Consider the following 20,765-nt stretch of genomic DNA (forward strand, 5'->3'; position numbering starts at 1 on the left):
CCTAGTTCTAAATATAAATCTAGGCACGTCACTATTTGGACAATTCTTGCCAGCTTAAGCAAGTTAATATAACGCATGTCGAAACGCTTGGCACGCCTAAGAATTGTAATTCCTTTCGGTAACTTTAAAATTTTTTTTCAAATAATTCTAAGGTTTTTTTTACATAAACAGTGGTTTAAGGTGTCTATCGTAGTAGTTGTTCAATGACGCCGTGCACCTCTTACTCTAGAGACTAATATGTGCTGTGCCAAAGTAGTCAATGATATTTCTGACGTTTCTGATTACCTAAACCCACAAGAGCTATGGCGTCAGTCCCTTCATAATGTATGCATTATTAAACACGTTTACTCTTTTTGTCGAGGATATTGATTTCACCGTCGGCGTTTCCTTACGTTCGGAAGGAAAGAATATATAAGTAATAAAAACGATGTAACTCATTGCGTCAGTTCCTTAAAAGCGCACTCTCTCGGTGGAACACGATCCTATTGCTATGAAATTTTAGCCATCCATTCAAGTATTCATTGGCGTTTTAAGATGATCGGGGGGCTTGTCTTATAACGCACCGTAAACTGAAACAAGTAAAGTTTCTTTGAGGAAGACGCATCTATATAGTTGGATGCAGGCCTAAAACCTGGCGAGAGAGATAACCTTCAGTACCGTATATCTCATGCAATGATAAAAATTAATGAGGCTTGAAATATTTTAATTTTGCATTTTTGTAACCACCTTTTCCATTATAAGTAAGTATTGAGGCTTAGCATTGTCTTAAATATTCTAATAGTGTACTTGTTATTTTAATTATTTCGACGCTTGCAGTTAAATGCATGTTAATTTGATTAACATTTGCAGCTCATATGGAGGATCCCTGTTCCCTTTTTTGTCTTATTGTTGGTTAGGTGGTTATTGGCACCACATCCAGGTAGATAATTCTTATGAACTTTTGTTGTAATTTTGGAATTTTTTATTAATATTTTTTTGTTACATGTCTGGTTGTTTATATTTTCTGATATCATTCTCGATGGCGGAGGTTTTTACCTATTACATTAATCTATTTTGGAAAATTATCTCTGTACACAAAAGTGCAACTCGCCTGCCTTTTTAATTGAAGGACGGTATTAGTTGTAATAAGCCTTATGTAATCATGATCGCACCTATGGAAAAAAGCGAGTATATAGGAGAATTTGTATAGATAAGTTTTGTTTAATTCTAGTGATGATTAGTGTTAATGTACATTTTTTTCCCAAAAAGTATGAAAATCAATTTTATATTAAAGTCTTAACTCTCTTAGAGTTCCGAAACCAACCAAAGATTACAAATTTTAAATTGCGTATCCAACACGATGATTACAGGGTTCGTCCGGAAAATAAGTGTGCTGATTTTTTCCCGCCGCTCCAGGCGCGCCCAGCACCGCTCTGACGGGCTGCGATTGGAGGGGGGTATGTTGGCAAGCGACGCTGAAAAAGGCAGTTGGCTCTGAGCTGTGGTGTAGTGAGGAGCTCGGTTAACGCGAACCTCCACGCTCGACCCACGTCACGGAACGCGATGCCGAAGTTTTTGGAGCAGCGTTATTCCATCAAATTTGCGGTAAAGTTTGGGAAATCGTCTACCGAAACTGTCGGTATGATTAACCAGGCTTACGGGGAGTCAGCCATGTCCAGAAACATGATCTTTCGGTGGCACAAGATGTTTGTGGAGGGCAGAGAAGAGGTCGACGACGAACCACGGCCTGGACACCCATCAACGACACTCACCGACGAAAATGTGCGAAAAGTTCGCGATGTACTGAACTCTGATCGTCGTCTTAGTGTTCGGATGATAGCAGAGCAGTGTAATGTGCCAAAAACAATAGTGCACAAGATTATTAGGGAGCAATTACAGATGCGAAAAATTTGTGCAAAGTTGGTGCCGAAAGTGCTCAGTGATGATCAAAGACTCAATCGTTTGGAAATCGCGACACAACTTGCGGATCACTGCAAAAATGATCCACATTTTTTAGAGAACGTTGTTTCGGGTGGATCTTTGAGTACGACCCGGAGTCGAAGAGACAAAGTGCGGAGTGGCACACCCCATCATCACCGCGTCAAAAGAAAGCTCGCATGAGCAAATCTCGGATCAAGGCGATGCTCATTGTCTTTTTTGACAAAAGGGGAGTCGTCCACTACGAATTTGTACCTGAACGACAAACTGTAAATGCTGCATTTTACGTCCAAGTGCTCGATAGGCTTCGAAAACGAGTCGCCCGCGTCCGGCCAGCGATCAAAAACATCTGGCGGCTGCATCACGACAATGCGCCGTCTCACACCGCGCTTATCGTGTCGCACTTCTTGGCCAAGTACGGCGTGGCAACGCTGCCGCACCCGCCCTACAGCCCGGACTTGGCACCACCGGACTTCTTTCTGTTTCCGAAGATAAAGAGGAGTTTGAAAGGAACGCGATACGGGACTTAGGACGCCGTCAAAGAGGCCGTAACGACGTGTCTTCGAGAGGTTCCCGATGATGCCTTCGCGGGAGCGTTTCAGGAATGGGAACGCCGCTGGAACAAGTGTATCGACTCGCAAGGGTCCTATTTTGAGGAATATTAGCTTAAGACATGTAAAAGTGTAATAAATTTTTTTTCCTTAGCTCAGTACACTTATTTTCCGGACGAACCCTGTATCATGTAAAATAAAGATTGCATTTCCCATTTGCACCTTTTATGGCTATTTAAGATATATCGGTGTGCGACTTTCTCAGAGTATTAAATGGCGGAGATGAATATGATCACACTTCGCATAATAATCTTTAGATTTTTGGAAAAAAATATCAAACTCATATAAGTTCAAAAGTTCTAGAATGTTTTAAACAGACCAATAAAAGTTTACTCATATAACTCTTAAAAAGTTCTTTAATAGCGAAAAACATTTCAACTCACGCATTAGTAAATACTTACAAAAACACAATTTGTGCCAGATCTTAACAGATTTGTCTCAAAATGGGCAAGCGCCATTTATGGTTCTGATTTAAATGCAAATGAAAAGATAAATTAACTACATTTGCCGTAATTTTGCATTTTTATGCTTCTTGTATATGATGCAGCAATTTCAGAGTGTAAAAGTTATTCATTTTGACCTTGATCCCGGTCAAGGCGAATTTTTAGACTTTTAAATTGTTGCGTCATAATGCATATCAGCGGATGACTCCGTCAAAATAGACTGTCGAGGCATTTCCCGGCAGTTTTTTGGAGTTTTTCATGTTTATGAGTTATACTATATACATCTATCTTATCCGAAACTGCTAAAAATATGCTACTTTTCTCTGATTGTGGCCGTAGCAATAGAACTCAGAAACTAATTATATTAATTTATCTTCATGCCTAATTTAGACACTTTCCTTAGGCTGATGATGCTTTTAGCTAATTTGTTTCCTTACATTTTCTATATATTTTGCATAAAATTCATTATACATTTCTTTTTAAATACTTCACAGATATCACTCTGTTTTTATGATGCATTATACCTTTATTGTACCCATTTTTTTAAGTAAATAAATGGTGTTTATATATAATTGGAAAGTTAATAAAATTGCAATAAAAATTATGGAAAAGGAAAGTCTGTACGTATATCTTCTACGATCAACTGCTGATGTGTACGGAATTGGAACTCCAGAGTATGACAAGTGCTTGTTTATGGCTGGAGATAATGTCGTGATTGCATTTTATAACCTTAATATTTATTCTATATTGTTATCGTTCTATTATCAGTTAACGTTCAGTATATTATATTATATAAATCCACTGTAGAAACAAAAGGTCGCATTAACCAGTTTGTTCTTTTATCATTAGGTTTATTGTTTTTTTATGGGCCTGAAGAAATTTCTTTTGCTCTAAAATTTTTTTAAATGTAGTACATGATTCTCTCTTTCGGGCTTAAATTAACCTCCGATGTTATTTTGCATTATCCATTCAAACTGGTGAAGCGAATCATATAATTTATGATTTTAAGTGCACTATTTAACGATTAACTTATTGTATCCGAGGTATTTTAATGTTTTTACTTGCTGAAGACATTAGTCATTTAAAACTCTTTATTATCTTACTACAACTGCAGTATTTTGATCAAAATCGTTATCTATTCAATGCCAAATATTCAAGCAGATGAGAAAATGAGAGCCATCTGATCCACCACAGAGGAGCTAGGCGTATAAGCAATGATAAAAAATTAATTAGCATAAGTTTTACTCGGACTTTGACGATAGATAGGTGGATAAAGGAAGTCTAAAAATATTAGCTGACTAGAATTATGCCAGGAAAAAAGCAGGACAACAGAGAGTGTGGTGGATCGTGATGAGGGGACCTGAGCAATGCCGCTGTTGATGGTGATTTAAAGCCCTCCTGCTGTTGATGTCTGTCCATTAGATTGTTTGCACGCGTAGCTAGCTCATTTATTTTCGTACTCAATGTGTCCTCTTACTGGCTCTGGGCGTTGCTAGGCTAACACTTTCTTTCATTTGTTCCTCATAGGTCTAAAATTCGTGGATCTTTTAGTCTAGTCTCAACTAGCTTTGAGCGCTCTCAATATAATGCCTCGTCCGTCAGTAGCGTGGATTCTGTTTCTGTGAATGCAAGATATTGTCTAGACTTGTCTCGGTGTAAAAATCGTTATTCCTGTTGCTCTTGTTGGAATTTGTGATTTGTTGTTCTTTTGACATCAGGAAACTTCTCTTAAGGCTTCATCATAGAGTCCCGTATATATATATATATATATATATATATATATATATATATATATATATATATATATATATATATATATATATATATATATATATATATATATATATATATACTATATATATATATATATATACATATTTGTTCCTGTGTTTTTAGCGCGGGTAATAACATTCTTATGTTTTGTAACATAATAAATTTTGGCACAATTTTATTCTATTTTGAAATGGAGCCAAAAAGTAATTTTCTTTAAATTCTTTCCCCTTTTCTTTAAGACTGTGACAATATTCAAGGATCCCTTTTTTGATTGAAATTTATATTCAAATTTCTCCTACTATGTTAGAGTATTAAGACTTAGCGGCGACTTTCCATATTAACGTATAATTCGAGCACTCTTTAAAAATCCGAAAATACTGCCTAATAACTTGGCTCAGCGGCAGTGTTCATGGCCTTCAGAAACAAAATGACAGTCGTAACATCAAACTACTCATCTGCATGCACATTTGTGGTTGATGTGCCTGCTTCCAATGTGCTTTTCCATCACTCACGACATGTCGAATATGAAGCTGTTTTCGTTCCCTTTTGCATGCATTTTGCATCCCTCATGAAACGCTGAAACTGGAAATACTGGAAATGGGGCCGCTGTGTTTTCAATTTCCGTGCTCGCTTGGAACTGGGCGCATAAAATCGATTTGTTGTGGTCTTCCTAACTGATTTAGAGCAATTGAATCGTCTGTTGTATTGAGGGGAGGACGTTGCGTATTAACCATAAATTTTAATGCCTTCAGCTGAACTTAGTCTGCCAGCATGACGCATGCCAACGTCGTAACTGCTGTGGCTTTTCAAGGGTTACCACCATGATTCCCATAATTCCTTCTTTCATCATTGCAGTTTGGTTTTATGATAAAATCCTAATGGTTGCTTAAATTAATAAGTAGGATTCAACATCCAAGTCCTGTATTTCATTATTGATTTTGAAGTTCCTCGGGATCTAATTTTAGAAGTTTATTGTAGCTTTCTGAAAATGCATCCAGAGAAACGCTGAATAATAATGAGTAATTATATTAGTATTTTTATCGTTAGTAAAGTCCATTAGAATTAACTAATATTACTATGGTAAACGGTCATCCCAAGGTAATTGAAAGCCAGAAACTAGTGTCAAACTTTATGAGCCACGCAAAAATGAAGTTGAGATCAACTCTATACGATTCAAACTTTGCAGACACCCCTTCGCGTTAAAACTCTTCCATTTCCAATCGTAATTGCTTTTGCATTTTCAAATAGAGTGAAAGGTCATGCACTTAAATTCGATTAAAATTATTCAGATGCAGTCGGTGAAAATGCTATAACCCTTTATTTGCGATTACGACCGAAAATGTTTTTTATTACTAAGGTAGATTAATCCCCATTTAGTCTCCTATCGGGGCTTTGTGCAGTGGACAGTTCAATGAAAAGGTAGTTCATATGGAAAGTTAAATGGATATTACGGTGCGAGTAGATTGATAACTTCCATAGCTGAAACTTAAAATATATTGTGGCAGTATTCCTAGATTAAATCTCACTCAATTAAATTTACAAAAACAGTTGCATTTTTTAACATTTAATTTTAATCACAACTGTTTTCGATGCACTACATGATTTTTAAGTGGTTCCACAACATCACACATAACTCTTTATTTGCCGTCATGCCGTAAGATGGCTGATTTAAGATTCTCATGGTGGCACTAATTGGCATACTGAGTCATGTTATTCAGAGAAGATGTCTGAGTGTTCTAACGAGGAAAATGAATTATTTCTCGATCTAACTTTAAAAAGATAGCCTGCCCAAACATGAGTCACAAAGGTTCCTAATTAAAATTAAATAAAACGGTAAGAAATGAAATAATATCTACAATTCTACCGAGGTACCAGGTGAACAGAGGTGGTATTATACCAACTACATTCCAGTCAAAAGTTGATTTAGAAATCACATAAAATACTGCAAAATTTATGAAAATCCTGGCAATTCTAGTGACCATAATAAATGATATCTATGCAAAAGGTTGCATGGAAAAATAATAATATCATAATTTTAGCAAATATTAAGGAAAAGACCACGAAATTATTGCAAAAAGAAAAAATACAAATGTAAAGATGGAAAGCAGACGTGTAAGCTATCAACTATTGAGATACAGTTAGGTTAATACATGCATAGTTTATATTAAAAGGCATGGGGAAAAGTTTCGGAAAAATAGAGATATTTCAGATATCTAAAATGTCTAAAAATTCTTTAAATTTCACCCCGTGAGAGTCGACACAGTTTTTCTAGCGGCTTTCCCATGACTCGAAGGCTTCCTGGTTGGTGAATGCCAAGCACTCCTCCTTAAATGTACACGGAGGGCCTTAAATGTACACGTGCAAGCTTCTTTGAAGGCACTTAAGGTTCCATGGTGGTGTCCTTTGAGGGGGGATTTTACTTTTGGGATTAGGGTACAGTCTGCTGGTGCCAAGTTGGGACTGCAAGGGAGTTGGGGAATCGCCGAGATACCGTTGCAGTAGATCTTCACAAGTAGATCCTCGACTCTGCTCTTGGTCATCTGTCAAGGCCTTCGAGACGAGTTTAACGCAGATCTATAGCCTTGCAAAATTTTCAGTGATAATGGAGTGCGTTGTTATGTTATCAATCCCAATATGAATTGCAACCATGCGTGCATTTAAATGACGGTCTGAATTCGGCACTTGACACGGCACGGAAACTCGCACGGACTTCGGCACGGACTTCGACACAGAAACACACGTAGGATACAATTTTTACTGATGCTGTTTATAAACCTTGTATATTCAATATAAAGAAATTAGAAGGGTTCTATTGCTTGATTCCGACCAGCTAAAATACCATCTACGGGGGGAGTAAAGAGCTCTTCTCGTTGACGGTGACCGGCTGACCGAAATAACGTTGAAGGAGCCTTCCAACTTCCTTTTATTGACTATAGGAATTAACCTAAGTTAACAAATTTACAGATGAATGAGACTGTAGTTTTGAGAAAAATTGACTCATAAAACACACTGTTAATGAAAGTGAATTTTTGTGGCGGTTGCATCCCAGTGCGACAGTGTTACTGTTAAAATGAAGTAAACAATAAGTAAAAAGAAATGTCCAGAGTCTGAAGTAATGCAGCCATGAGTACCACCGTTGAGCGCTATGGCGAAATAATCCCACTTTCGAAAAAAATCGCGGAAAGGACCATCATGGACTGGTCATTGGTGCGTGCGATTGTAATCACCCATATTTACCATAATATATAATTACTGTGAATAACATTCGGCAATACATCTTGAAAATATCACTGATACATGTATGTGCAATTAACTTCACAAATGCATGTTATCTCAGTTCTAAGTATGAATCGAGACACAACACAGTTTGTATAATTTCTGTAAGTTTCACCGATTTCGAGTCATAAACGCAGGAAACTTTGGCAGTCACACCCTTTGAAGTTTTCTACACTCTTCTGACAAATATTTCTAATACCTTCTGTAATTGATAAACTGTAACCATGGTTATCAACGATCTTGGTTGGAAACCCCGGCTATTCTATAAAAATCGACACTATCACGGAGCAGGATGAGTTAGTCTGACATTTGAGAGCTAAGGAGTCCATTAGAAATATTCTACATGACGCGCTTCATATTTTATTCATCCTGAACCTTTTGGTGGGTCGTAGATATTGATTTCCACCTTAATTTTTTCTTCCATTCAAGGTAAAAGCCTTATAAGATGTAAAAAGGTGTATCTCAATCGAATCAATACCTTAAAAGCACTCTCTCGCTCCCCCTCTCTGGATGAAAACAATGTGAACCACTCTCGCGGTGATTGCCGTTTTATAATGCTCCAATGAGTCATCATATTACTCTATCAAAAGAAGTAAGGAGTATATTATTGAAAAAACAGTGAGACCATGCTGTTGTTAGCCTTAGATTCTCGGGCCTCAAAATTATTCGATTAGAAAACTCGAATGTACTTTAATCTATCATGGACGACTGACCAATAGAAAAAATGTTACAATTGACATATTAGCTTCTTTTTGAGCTGCAAACTCATATTAATTTCTTCACTTCATCTAGGATAAATAACATTAGGGCTTACCGTTGTGTTCTAAGATAGCTAATTTAACTACTTACACGTTGCTAGTTAAATGGGTGTAGACAAAATTTATTTGAAGTTATCATCGGATCTTGGGCAGAGGTAGCAAAACTAATTAGGTGTAGATATATCGGTATATATCATTCCCAGGAGCAACAATCTTGACGTGCTGGAAGAAAGCCTGCGTTTTGATGTCAGAAAAGCTGAAGGATAGGAGTCGAACGAAAGGTAGTTCGCGCAGTTTCCCTTCCTCAGTGAGGAAAGATGTGCCCAGGAAGGCGGCATTTACAATAATGGTCTCATGCTAAACTTTTTTTTAAAGGATGCAATGGGCGAGAGTCTAAAAAAATTATTTCAAGAAAATATGTTTGAAACAAATATACAAAATATGGAAATGAGTCCTGGTGACTGTTGGACTCAGCCCATTGAGCGGTGCGTTGTACACGGCAGCGGGAAAGGCAGTGATTCCGCGGTCCTAATTGAACGAAATACTCGCAAAGCTAGATCCAAAGCATGAGCAGAAAATAATAAATAGGAGATGCCATTTAAAATTGGGACTTGGAACGTTGATGACAGGAAAAATATGAAGCGGTAGTTGGAAGAAGAAAGATACAAATTTAAAGCTGAACAAGGAGAGATGGAAGGAAATAAGGGTGGGTTGTTGATACAATAATTATCGAGCAATGAACATGTACAACAGGGAGAAAGAGTTCAGCGAGTGGCAGGGTTGAAGAACAAGGTAGGAAGGTGGGTAGTTAATCTAGTGCAGACGGATGATAAAATATTATTAGCAAAAGTAAAATCTAAACGAAAAAACTTGGGCATTATTTAGGTCTAGATATCAAAGAGTGACAATTGGGCGTACGATCGGTTAGAAAAAGTAATTGCGGATCTTCATGGAAGGACACTGCTGATAGCGATGGGGGATTGAAATGCGACAGTAGACGAAGAAGGAGAGAGATATGATGGCGAGGAATGGGACTCTGGTGTGGGAGCATTGAATGGTCGCCGGGAGGAAGCAGTAATGTTCGGCTGAAGAATGGGTTTATTCATAATGATTTAGACACCACAATAGGCCTAGATATGCATGAAAAATGTCCTATAGTATGAGTTGCCAAGTAGACAAATTAATTGTTTGACATAGATTTAGGAACTGCACGACCAGTTCCCACATTTATCTGGGAGTCGAATCCCCAACTAACTGAAGAACTCGTAAAATAAAAGTGGACCCAGGAAACCATTGGTCAAATGGTTCCAAACATTAAAAATTATTTATCCAGGGAGTGGATGCCAATTCAGATCATAATGAATTGTAATATCAGTTTGAAGGGGATAAAACAGGGAAGACGGTTGAGGAAATCGAATGCAGAGCTTTTACTCAAACAAAAATGGAAGGTGTAAAACGTGACAGTAGGAAAAAATGGAGTGAGGACGGAGAAGCGAGTATAATAAATGAAATATTGGATCATATTGAAACGGAGATATCGAAATTCGCAAGCAAAACAGCACATATAAGGTCTCTCCTAAAAGTAGTATGACTTATTTTTTCCCGGATAGGCTGGCGGATGGGCGGCGGTTTCTCTGGCTGGGGTCGAGGGAGAGGAGTCTCAGGAAAGGCTGGAGGGCGGTGGCAGTTGCCTCTTAGTCTTTGAGGAGTGCGGATCGTTCGTTTGCGAGATCTCTATAACGTTACCTCGTTAATCTCTGTCATGAACCTACGCAATCGAAATTTTCGTGAAACGGCATAACTGGGAAAGAGACTTATGACATGTTCAAGTACAATGATAACGCTATGGGTATATCGAATGTTTTTGAGTGGTACAAGTTGTTTCGGGAGGGTAAAGAAGATGTTGAAGACACCAAACGGTCAGGATGCCCTCCGACCTGAAAAAGAGATGGAAATCTTGCTAAAGTGAAGGCTTTGCTAGACAAGGATCGCAGATAAGTGTTTGCATGGCTTCCAATGAACTTGCCAACCCCAATAGTGATGTGCTTCGACTCGTGTCCGAAAACGTGGGTGTGGGAAAGGTGTGTGCGTAGTTGGTGCCCCGAGTGCTATCGGACGAACAAAGGGAAACTCGCGCGCTTCCGAGAGCTTCTTTACAACATGAGTAAGGATCCAAATTTTTTAGACAATGCCCCATCAGCACACTTGATTGCTCGACAGAAAGGGATTCTGGGGGTTGTAACAAAATATGAGGGTGTGGGGATAGAGTAGATCCTAGTCTAAATGCTCAGGGATTCAAAATATATTTTAGATAGAGAAATTTGACTGGAAGGATTTTGCTAGATTAATGTTAGTTCTCATTCCAAAAAGGGAAAGGAAACCGTATCTGAGTACAATATGTAGAATATATTTGATTCCGAACGCAGTTGGTGTGGTAATTACAGGGGCGATTCGAAAAGTAAGATCTCCTATTTTTCCATGCAAAATCAAATTTATTCTCAACTTTGCGTGCATCGTTGGAAAGGCTGAGCATTGAGCTATTTTTCTTCATAGTTGCCTTGACGATCAATCACTTTTTGTGTCCTTGTAAGCAGCTTTTTAATACCGGCGTCGTACCTTTCTCCCGCCGCGTCGCGAGTCAACTGACAACGGCTTCTCCGTTATAAATTCATCGCCATGTACTAAAAGTGCACGGTGAGAAGTGTATGGACACCAAAAAGGTGCTGAAGTGGTGCAGGAAGGTTTTTGATGGCCGAGAAAACGTCCACGATGAGCAGCGGTCGGGGCGGCCGAGTTTGCAGGAATCAACGATGGCTCCAATTGACGAGATGGTGCGCATTTACCGGAGAATTACCCTTCATGAGATAAAGGAAGGTCTCAATGAAGACAGTGGCTACTTATCCGTGCAGAATAATGTGCCGGAGGTCCTCGGGTACAACGTGTCTCACCAAAGGAGTGTGTTTGCATCGTGACAATGCACGTCCACTTGCGTCACATCAAACGACCACCCTACTCAATGAATTCGGCTGGGATATCATCGACCACCCTCCTTACAGCCCGGACGTTGCCCCCAGCGACTACCACTTGTTTCCCCCTCTCAAAGAACACCATGGAGGACAGAAATTCAAGTCAGACGAGGAAGTGTAAGAAGCAGTCGTCAGTTGGCTTCGTGACGCGGAGGGAGAAAGGTACGACGCCGGTATTAAAAAGTTGGTTACAAGGATGCAAAAAGTGATTAATCGTCAAGACGACTATGTAGAAAAGTAGCTAAATGCTTAGCCTTTCCTACGATGCACACAAAGTTGAGAATAAATTTTATTTTCATGAAAAAATAGGACATCTTACTTTTAGAATCGCCCTCTAATAATTTTAAATGAGTGAACGGAGAGGAAATGATTGCCTAGCGATGATCAGTTTTGTTCAGGAAGGGAAGAAGTATGCATGATACCTTGTCGGCATTGAGTTCACTAACATGTATAAATGAACATTCAGTACAATCAAAATTTTTTTGTTTTGTCGATTTCAGAGAAAGCGTTTGGCAGAGAAAATGGATTATAATGAGTGAATGAATGGCAGAAGATAGACACAGACGTTTCTACATTCTCCAATATATTTATTGATTTTGCTCAGTTCACTCAGTTTATCGCCTACCAAAATGTATCCCGTGTAAACATACATCCTGTGTGCGCTCCATGTCCTTTTCTCGTTTTGCCTCATTATTGCCATAGCATCTCGCGCACCCCTACGCTTTCTAAATCTATGCTGGTCTGCGTTTTTGTATTTATTTTCTCTCTTCCCCAGTCTTTTTAAAATGATAATATACCTAAATAACAACATTCTCTCGCGTGAAATCAAGCATCAACTATCCGAGTCCTCACATACTGATCATTTAATTTATTTGGAGTAGTGGGTATAATGCTGTTCTGAAAAAAATTCTCTCACGAAATCTTTCGTCAAATATCTCTGCCATATATGCTACAAATGAGTTCATAAAATTTCTTTCCTCCTCGTTTTCCAAAGTTATACATTAGCTCTGCATGGAAGATATATATTCCTGGAGTCCAATCCTTCTCTGAAGAGACAGTTGAAACACTGTGTCAGCTTTTGGGCATCTCCATCACCTTTCCTGAAGTGTGAGTTACATGACTAATGATTGAAGAGATTCCATGAAAGACCTGATTGGGTGAGTGAGACTTGCAAGAGCTAAGGCGTTTACGTATACCCAAGCAAGTGAGTGATTGTCGGGACACTGGTCCAGGGAAAACCCTCTCGCAAGCCCTGGTTGTATGAGTTCTTGAGACTAGCAAGGATCAAGGCTATTAATACATCCAAGCTGGCGAGTGCGTGATTAATTTGCATATATTTTATTACGTGTGATTGGTGGGCCGCTGGTGCAGGGAGAAATCTCTCACAAGCCCTGTCTGGATGAGAGTTTGATAAGAGCGAGGGCCCATGCTATCTAGTACACCTTAGCCAGGGCGTTTTTGTCATCATATTTTGGTTTTATCGCTTGTTTTGCTCAAAGCCCCCTATATAATTTTATTTAATTTTAATTGCTTATTTATTTTTCGTCTCTAATTTCCCTCGCCATATCCTTTGTCCACATTTCAAATTACGGCGGGGGTTGATTCTTCCCATAATATCGTAGTCTAATTTGATTTTATTTTCTTTGATGTTTCAATATCGCATTCTAGGATTCCTGATCCAAAGCTATCCTCATTGACAATTAATTCCCCTTCTCTGTCCTGAATTTTTCTTCATCTTTTTGTATGGCTTGTCCATTTGCACTGTTTCTGTAAACTCGCCAAATTATTGCATTGCTCTCTTTAACATTTTTATTGATGCTCTATTAATTACCTCAATTTACTGTGTACATATTGTATTTTCTTTCCCTAAGTGCGTGTTCGCGTATTTATTTCATCAATCTTCCTAGTCGTATCTAAATCAATAAATTCCTAAATTTTATCTTTATTGCCATTCTTACTTTCTTGTTAGTCTCATTTTTATTCCATATTTTTAAGATATTTTCAGTGTTCTATTACTGTTTCATCCCCTTATCCTCGCTTAGAAACTTATCTACTGTCTCCTGGTACTCCTTCCTTTTCGGATTATTTACGTCTTCTACTTTCCAGTTCCTTTTACTCCTTTCCAATCAATTCTATAATTTTTAACATTACACTTTCTGAGTAGAAAATTTTCATTCGAATCCTCATCTGCTCCCAGGAAACTGTGCTAGGCTATTTCTATAGTTTTCAACTATCCAGAATATGGTTCAACTGATGATTTCCCTTTATCTTATGGAATTTGAATATGTATCTGCGTCTACTATAGTGTTTAAACTATGTTTTAACCATAGTCTACCTATTTTTCAAGAAATATTTGATAGTTTTCTCCCCAGTAATTCCTTTCTCCTCTCTGGGGCTCTTATTTCTACCTATAATGTGCGACCATTCTTCTGTTCTCGTTCATCACCTTCCTACCAAGTTTATGTATCGTTCAACACTCTGATTTCCCCGCGTAGACTCTCGGCCACTCCACTCTGCATTAATTTGTGACTATTGATCCAACAATTCCCGCTACAATTCCATCTCATCTTGCACTGCGCTTAAAAAGTTTTATTTACTCGCTATATGTACAACGTTCGTGTTCTTTTTATCGCCCTAGCATTCCAATTCAATATTATCACTGTGGCTTCCTTCGTCTGCGTCTTCTTTTCTGCTGGTATCCGCTCACCTATGCAAGGATTCATGATGTTGACTGCGGAGGCCTTGACTCCTCTGTCGGGCGCGACATTTGGCCTCGGGTTTCCCTCCGGAATCCCGTAGTTGCCGGGACTCATTTTCGTGTTTGGTTCCATTATTATATTCTAGGAATAAATAATGAACTTTGTTTCCCGTTGCCTTGCTAATTAGTTTTTTAACCTAATTGGGTCAGACACCTTTGCAGCCGTCTGTTGGAGGAAAAGGCCCTGCGCGGCTTACCTTTCCTTTGACAGCTACCTTAGTACCAATCTTAGGTGGCCGCACGTGGAGCAATTATCATTACTCAGGGCAATACAACTCAGTGGACAAAAGGAACACGCAAGCCCTTGCACCACATCAAGGTTGGGGTGAATGTACCTAATTATCAAATATTTCTATTCATGATCCATATTCGTAGGTCTTCATATTAACGAAGATTAGGTAATGATAGACGGTGACAGCAAACAACTTCACTTCGTGGTAGATGGGCAGTGTTCCATGGAGTTTTGTGAGGGCAAGAGGGAACGAGGGAGGTTGATGGAATAGAACAGCGCAAGGGAATAGGAGAATAATGGATGGGGATCTGGGGAGTTGTGGCGTGGAGAAGTTTACAAGAGGCGGGCGGGGATATACTTGAGTTGTGACCGTCTACTTAGGGCAGCCAAAAATTATTACCCGAAGAACGTGTCACTTTCGTTTTAAATTATTCCCTTCTCCTGGAGATCCTTTAAAAGGAAATGGGGAAGTGAGCTATATATATTGCATTTTTCTCTCCATTTTTTCATCGACTGATAATTAGTGCATATAGCACAATTTTAATAGCGGATATGTAAGGTACATGGATTCATATTTAAGTATATTAGTCAAGAAATCCTCTATATAGTTAAATATAATAGTTATTGCTGCACCTCGGCCTTAAAAATTATTATTTAAGGCTATTTTAACTTTATAAACAGTCCATAGAAACTGCGGGAGATGCCGCAAGAGTAACTTTCAACGGAGTCATTCGCTAATGTGCACTTCAATGCAACAATTTCCAAGGGTTCAAGGCGAATGATTTTTGCTCTCTGAAATTTTTGTATTCACATACAATGGCATAGATTTTCATCAGTTAAATAATACTGACTTTTTCCGAAAAGTATCTTACATTTAGACAATACGAGGAACTTTGATTATACAGCTAACCATAATTAGGAAAACTAAATGTTCTAATAAATGCTTTCATTCCAGTATTGCAGAGGGAATAAACTTACTTGTAATTTTTGGTTTAACGGTGGAAATAAATGGTTTTCGATGAATGATTTTCACAGAACTTAATGAACTGTTCGCCACAACCATGTGATACAAATTAAGGAGAATTCATAATTGTTTTAAAATGAAGCTGACTTTCGATACTGAAATCTTAAAAGAGTGATTTTCCAGATTTTAACATGGTAGCCAAATTTGCAAACTTCGTTGAAAAACATATCCTCATCCTAAGTTTCGTATTTTTTCCAGTGCTATCCTCTAGCATTCACGTATGCTGTATTTTGTATCAGGAATGTAACTCCTAAGATCCCTTTTAATTTTATTAATTAATTCATTTGCATGCATTTATAATTGAAGTTGAGTTATCAGTGTTACTAGCGCTTCCTATTTTTATTTATGAGAGAAGATGGAGTTGAAATAGAATTAAGGCATTAATGATATACATGTATTATGTATATGTATATTTTCATCGTTATTAATGACTAATAATCATTTATCGTGCTAATAATATTTATCATATTTTAGAACTCATACTTGTTTAAAGCGGTAAATAGATATTTCTTTTTCATGAAAATTCTTCCGATTTCGTGTTTGAATGTGTGTGTGTTTAAATATATATAATATATATTTTTTATATATATATAATTATATATATATATATATATATATATATATATATATACATATATACAGCTTGGCTGGGGCTATATACTGCATTTCGTATTACTTAGGTCTTCATGCGCTACTACATGGGGTTTCTGTGGCTTATGGTAGATACTCGACTGATGACCGTTTTTTGCGGTCATGATCTAAGTATGCATGTTTCTCATTTAAAGGCGAGAAAATGGGTTAATGGAATAGCAAGTTGAACCTGGACGTACTTGACTTGTTCTAAATGTTGGGGCTGCTATTCGGAAGTGAATGAATAATTGGAACTCCGCCATACATTCTCGCATTCAAGTGGCGAGTTGCGGTCTGGAATAGAGGTTTTCAATTATTTCCAATTTCATTGAATAATCGCCAGAACTACTTGAAAGGCCCTTTAATTAGATATCGCTACAACGAGATAGCTCTTTGCATATTATGCTAATTAAACTACGTATTTTTACGGTAAAATATAAAAGCAAATAGAAATGAAATTGTACCATGAACATCTCTCATAAGATTGAGTTCCACATATAGATACAACTCATATAGGGTAAAACACGAAATTTACAGCACTTAGGTTAAGTAGAACGAAGAGTGCAACAATGATTTCTGAAATTTTTTAAATATAATGCAATAAATAGTTTTTTTAGATCCATGTGAAGAAGCGAATCAATAGATTAACCAATTACTGTAGACAATTAGAAAATCTATTTAAAACATTACTCCTTGTACCATTGTGGTAGAGAATTTTAAGATAGTTTTAAGTTTGTATTTTTTGTTCAAAAAGGAAAATCTATGATCTCCTCACTTCATAATGGAGTACACGTAGTGAATTCGAAACCTAGGTCGAAATGACTACTTGAGTTATGGAAAGTTGATATTATCTAAGCCAATATTAATAAGCATGATAGAAGACCAGAAAAGTTTCTCGGGCGAAGGAAGGAAGAGTGAGAGCAGGAGCTATTGGAAATAATGGGCTGTCGAAGACTATATAGATGAGGTAGGCATTAAGGCAGGCAAAATTGAGGGTAGGAAATATATAGCTGAAAAATAGGTCATGGCAGCACAAGTTCATAGAAGGCTTATTGAAGAGTGAGCCTAGGCTTCTATGGTAAGCAATGTTTAGCCTTAGGTTCAATAAATAACCTGCCTTGGCTAGTAGATACCGGATTATCATAATTAATAGAATTATGTAGAAAAATACGGCATCCACGATGGAATATTTATAAAGGGATATGTTAACCAAGAAAGAACAGGGACTGTTTTTATACGCAAAACTAATGAACATATTTAGCAAATAAAACCCTTACCATAGAAATAAATGACACCCCGTAAATGATGATTAGAATCCGAACGGTGGCATAAAGACAAAGATAGGGGAGAATCTTGGGAAAAATAAATTCACTCAATGGAGCTGGCTAAGAGATTGATGAATAGTGTTTGTAAGAGGCCTTAATAAAGAAAGGTTTTTGGAATTGTTCAATTTTCTCCAGTGAATGGATCTATTACAATAACTTAGAGGCTGAATGATGCCATGGTGAATGAATAATTTTGATCTATTCCCATGAAGGCTTATGATTATTCAACTTTATAAGGCCAAACAAAATTTTAAAAATGGTTCACAAAAGGAAGCCTCTTTGCAAAGACGGAGGGATTCAGAATCGCTTAGCAGGATGAAGTAATCTAAGCTGAAAGTGAATAAATAAACTCTGTTTAAAAAATGCATTTGATTAATGCAGGGTACATACAACAGGGAGAGAATAATCAGATCAATTCATCAATTAATTCCATGAACCCTCAAATACTGTCATATATGTAGATCATTATGTAGTTGAAGGCATTTACCAAGGCATATCTCTAATATTAGCCTGAGAGGGTTATAGTACAAGAATATTATTGTATTAAATATTATAAACATTATAGAGAATAGTTTCAAATTTTAAGCCATTTCATCAATTGATAAAATGGAAGGAAAACTTTAATATACAGAGCTTAAGTGTAAGTATAGAGTAGGATTGAGGAAAAGTCAATCATCGGTGTATAGAGCTAAAATTATGAATTTCAGAAAGCATAACTATTAGCAAAATATTTTGGCTAAAAGAAATTATGATACGAATAGTGATAAGTATGCCCTTTGTAAGGATCTTCTCGAAAAACTATCGACAAAATTGTGAAGCATATTAAAAAATGTAGTTTACCTACAAGAAGGTATTATAAATATGGCATATATAGTGTGGCGTCTAGGTCAAGGTCATGGAATAAATGTTAGTTGGTGATTGAAATACTTCGTGGTCTTGTGGAACTCTTCTGACCTTAATACCTTGAAATTTCGGTGTAAAATTAGTAATCAAAATTAAAAAATAATTACCTTTCCACCCGCTCCCACGAGTTAAATCATCTGAATGCTATTAAATGCATTCGATAATGATAAGTACCCTGTATTTCTTAATCTCTACTTCCAAAAGGCAATTCTAATAAAATATTTTCAAAATCTGCTTTTTTCCTTAGCAAATATTGTTTTTCTGTGCGTCAAAATTGGTTACTGGTCCGTTTGATGCCTTTAATGTCAGGTGTTTAATATTCCTGAGTGCCAAATTTCAGCATAATATGATGGTATGCTCAATTTTAACTTTTAAGTTTTTTCTTGCAGGAGCGTTCCCAATTATTTCCTTGAGGCGATGGTTGAAACTGTTGATTTACGCTCTCCTGCACATCACTCATGAATACATTAGTGAAACTGCCGCTATATTTGCTATGGATTTCTTGTCACTCCACTGCTTTGCTCGTACTTTATTCATATATATATTATTTTTTTAAGCCCAGAATTTATTAGTTTTTTTACGATACAGAATAATAATGGTCCAATTGGGACAGGAAAATAATATACTCAATTAGATAATATCTTTACTATCTAAATCTATTGCTTGGTAGTTTTTCTATCCTTTGCCCACCATTTTCATTCCATCTCCCTGGTCCTAACTGCTGCAGTTGTCTTCATATCCTCTTTCACCGCCTAGGCCGGCCAATCGCGGAGATTTAATTCCCCGTTGCCAGTCAAGGTACATATCCCAGTGGCTTGAACCCTGTGGTTTTCAGTATTCAAGGCTCCGATAATTAATTAGATTGTTCCTCGGTACAAAGGGAATTCAATTAGTTTCCGTTGCCTTCCTCTTTTCTTTAAACATTCTACCTTGTAAAAAATACCACGCTTTAAAGAGGATAAGTCGCTACAACGTTTATCTTGTATTGCCAAATACCCTTAAAGTAATAAATTAACATATTGAATCGTCATCCAATTATTTTGCTCCCTATCCTTAATACGAAAATTGTCTTTTTTCGGTGGTAACCTTGAAATGATTTTTTCTTAACTATTATAAACTCTCGGATGATATTTGCCAATATTGAATCTTATGAAATTAACATTGGCAAGTAAAATCTGACAAAGGGAATGATTTTTAGGGATTATGGCATATGATAGAAACTGTTGAAGTCAAATACGATGGCTTTAAAAAATATATATTTCGTGTCATATTTGAATCCAAATGATAAAATAAAGAACGATTTTTTTTCGTCATAATCTCGTTTCTCTCGTTTCATGATGGAACACTGGCCGCTCGGAGGATTAAGCAGAGTTTGAGAACGTGAGCAAATATCAATACTTCATAAAACATGTAAATAAAACCTCAAAATTTTATTTTAATGTCATGTAGCTCGGTGTGTGAACGTTATTAATAAACAGAGTGGTGGTTCCAATTATTTTGGGAATCGAACAAAAGCACGGTATGGTTTGGAGGGAAACCGTCGGGATTCTATGAGCGACCTAAAATCGAAAGGTTTCAGAATTTATCGCGATAAGTAGTTTGATTTTTAGAAGAAATTTACAAAAAGTGTTTGAATTGCAAATGTATTCCAATTATTTGCATATGCAGCCAAATATTTGTAAGACTTTTAATAAAATCCAGCTGTTACCGAATAATTCAAGTAAATTGCACATTTCTCGAGCAGTTTTGGTTTTTTTTATATTCTCTGATTGTGAAGGAAATAATGTAAAATCATTCAATCGGTATATTTTTTCCCAGATACAGTTGCAAAAACCTAGAGCATTTGATAGCCTTAAATAATGGTTAATATATTGGGTTGGTTTATTTATCGGTTTACTTCCTGATTTATTTATAGATTTCCTCAATGATTTATTTATTGCCGCTCCTCGCCTGGCGTATTCATTATGCAAGAAAAATAAAATATTTGAAAACATTAAAGGCTTGTCATGATTTATAGTAGACGCGATTTGATGCATGGGTGCGAAGACATTAGATGAAAATATCCTTTAAAAAATCACTTTCCTATAGA

Source organism: Hetaerina americana, unplaced genomic scaffold, assembly GCF_022747635.1.
Source record: "Hetaerina americana unplaced genomic scaffold, ioHetAmer1.1.p SCAF_6, whole genome shotgun sequence".
Classification (NCBI taxonomy): Eukaryota; Metazoa; Arthropoda; class Insecta; order Odonata; family Calopterygidae; genus Hetaerina; species Hetaerina americana.